Here is a 3184-nt window from a genome sequence, read left to right as displayed (position 1 = left end):
AAGAAGATTCCTCTTTTTCCACATTCTTGCCAACATCTGTTTTTTCCTGTGTTGTTAATTTTAGCCACTCTGACTAGTGTGAGGTGGTATCTCAGTGTGGTTTTGACTTGTATTTCCCTGATGATGAGGGATGTTGAGCATCTTTTCATGTGTCTGTTGGCCATCTGGATGTTTTCTTTGGGAAAGAGTCTATTCATGTCTTCTGCCTATTTCTTCACTGGATTTTTGTTTTTTGGGTGTTGAGTTTGGTAAGTTCTTTATATAATTTGGATACTAACCTTTTATCCAATATGTCATTTGCAAATATCTTCTCCAATTCCATTGGTTGTCTTTTAATTCTGTTGAATTTTTCCTTTGCTGTGCAGAAGCTTTTTATCTTGATGAGGTACCTGTAGTTCATTTTTGCTTTTATTTCCCTTGCCTTCAGAGTCATGTCGCATAAGAAGTTGCTGCAGCTGAGGTCCAAGAGGTTGTTTCCTGTTTTCTCCTCTAGGGTTTTGATGGTTCTCTGCCTCACATTTAGGTCTTTTATCCATTTTGAGTTTATTTTTCTGTATGATGTAAGAAAGTGGTCCAGTTTTATTCTTCTGCACTTAGCTGTCCAGTTCTCCCTGCATCATTTGCTAAAGAGACTGTCTTTTATCCATTGGATACTTTTTCTTGCTTTGTCAAACATTAGTTGGCCATACATTTGTGGGTCCAATTCTGGGGTCTCTATCCCGTTCTATTGATCTATGTGTCTGTTTTTTATGCCAATATCATACTGTCTTGATGATTAGAGCTTTTTAGTAGAGACTAAAGTCCAGGATTGTGATGCCTCCCACTCTGGTTTTCTTTTTCAACATTACTTTGGCTATTTGGGGTCTTTTTTGTTTCCATACAAATTTTAGGATTGTTCTAGCTCTGAGAAGAATGCTGGTGCAATTTTGATTAGGATTGGATTGAATGTGTAGATCACTTTGGGTAGTATTGACATTTTAACAATATTTGTTCTTCCAATCCGTGAGCATAGAATGTTTTTACATTTCTTTGTGTTTTCAATTTCTTTCATAAGTTTTCTATAGTTTTCAGCTTACAGATCTTTTACCTCTTTGGTTAGGTTTATTCCTAAGTATTTTATGGTTCTTTGTGCAATTGTAAATGGGATTGATTACTTGATTTCTCTTTCTGTTGCCTCATTATTGGTGTATAGAAATGCAATTTCTGTACATTGGCTTTGTATCCTGTGACTTTGCTGAATTCATGTAGTGGTTCTAGCAGCTTTTTGGTGGAGTCTTTCAGGTTTTCTGTGTAGAGTATCATGTAATCTGTGAAAAGTGAAAGTTTGACTTCTTTGCCTATTTGGATGCTTTTTATTTCATTTTGTTGTCTGATTGCTGAGGCTAGGACTTCCAACTCTATGCTGAACAACAGTGGTTAGAGTGGACATCCTTGTCGTGTTCCTGATGCCAGGGGGGAAGCTCTCAGTTTTCCCCTTTGAGGATGATATTCACTGTGGGCTTTTCACATATGGCTCTTATGATGTTAACATATATTCCTGCTATCTTGACTTTCTTGAGAGTTTTTATTAAGAAAGGATGTATTTTGTCAAATGCTTTTTTCTGCATCTATTAACAGGATCATATGATGCTTACCCTTTCTTCTATTAATGTGATGTTTCACACTGATTGATTTGCAAATATTGAACTGGCCGTGCAACACAAGAATGAAACCCACTTGATCACGGTGAATAATCCTTTTAATAAACTGTTGAATTCGATTTGCTAGCATCTTTTTGAGAATTTTTGCATCCATGTTCATCAGGAATATTGGCCTCTAATTCTCGTTTTTAGTGGGGTCTCTGTCTTTATTGGGGCTTAGTTGTTGGGAATCAATGTAATGCTGGCTTCATAGAAAAAAAAAGAAAAAATATGGAATGCTTAATGAATTTGCACATCATCCTTGCACAGGATCCATGCTAATCTTCTCTGTATCATTCCAATTTTAGTATATGTGCTGCTGAAGCGAGCACAAAAATTAATTAAAATTTAAAAATACAGTACCCACAAAGTGCAATAAAGTGAAACACAGTTTTAAAATTAAAAAATTTTTTTCAACGTTTATTTATTTTTGGGACAGAGAGAGACAGGGCATGAACGGGGGAGGGGCAGAGAGAGAGGGAGACACAGATTCGGAAACAGGCTCCAGGCTCTGAGCCATCAGCCCAGAGCCTGACGTGGGGCTCGAACTCACGGACCGCGAGATCGTGACCTGGCTGAAGTCGGACTCTTAACCGACTGCGCCAAAACAGAGTAATTTGATCTAATTTAAATGTAAATAATTATAATAGCTGCTGTGTTGAGAGTAAACTATAAAGCCAAGGGTGAAGCACAGAGACAAGTACAAATGAGAAATGATCATGGCTTGGATTAGAGTTATAGCACTGGACATGTAAGAAGTGGTCAGATTTAAATCAATGCTATTTCCTCATGAATCAGATGTAAGGTAGGAGAAAGAGGGAGGAATCAAAACTGACCCTACTATTTCCGGCTGATATGCTGGGAAGATGAATGTTCAGCATACAACCTATAGTATTCTTTCAACAAATATTCTTTGTATCTGAAGTGAAATAAGTGACTTACAATCAAATGATTCCTTCAAAATTAAAATTATATCTACACTACTTGGATCCCAATTGACAGTGTAGTCAGGATACTTGTGCCCAGAGTGGAGCAAACAGGAAAGCAAAATAATGTACAAAATAATAAATTTAAAAGCCTTACTCCAAGGGTGCCTGGGTGGCTCAGAAAGTTAAGCATTGGATTTTTGCTCTGGTCAAGATTTCATGGTTCGTGAGTTCAATCCCACATTGGACTCTGTTCAGACAGCTTAGAACCTGGAGCTTGCTTTGGATTCCGTGTCTTGCTCTCTCTCTCTGCCTTCTCCTGCTTGTGCTCTCTCTCTCTCTCTCTCTCTCTCAAAAATAAATAAACATTAAAAAAAGCCTTACTCCTGTCTAGCTATGCCACATGCTACAAGGTACCTTATTTTAAGTCAATTTAATCTGGCAAATGAATGAGGAAATGACAACTCTTCAGTCTAAGAATTCCTTTGCCAACAGATCTCACAGTTCTTTCATCTCCTGAGTGGAATTTTGTTGATATCTTCAATTAGAACAAAATGAGATATTTAGTATATAAATTAA

The 3184-nt window shown here is 37.2% G+C and overlaps 1 non-coding gene across 1 annotated transcript; it reads right to left on the bottom strand.

Annotated features, from left to right (window-relative positions):
- Window positions 1-1904: 1904 nt before the first annotated feature.
- LOC121024962 (U6 spliceosomal RNA) lies at window positions 1905-2011 on the bottom strand. Its single transcript, XR_005787890.1, has one exon. It is a non-coding gene; the product is annotated as a U6 spliceosomal RNA (small nuclear RNA).
- Window positions 2012-3184: the final 1173 nt, after the last annotated feature.

The sequence above is a fragment of the Herpailurus yagouaroundi genome, unplaced genomic scaffold (assembly GCF_014898765.1).
Source record: "Herpailurus yagouaroundi ecotype Mexico unplaced genomic scaffold, PumYag 67383, whole genome shotgun sequence".
Classification (NCBI taxonomy): Eukaryota; Metazoa; Chordata; class Mammalia; order Carnivora; family Felidae; genus Herpailurus; species Herpailurus yagouaroundi.
The sequence above is the reverse complement of the archived record's forward strand: the minus strand, read 5'-3'. Positions and strand labels throughout refer to the sequence as shown.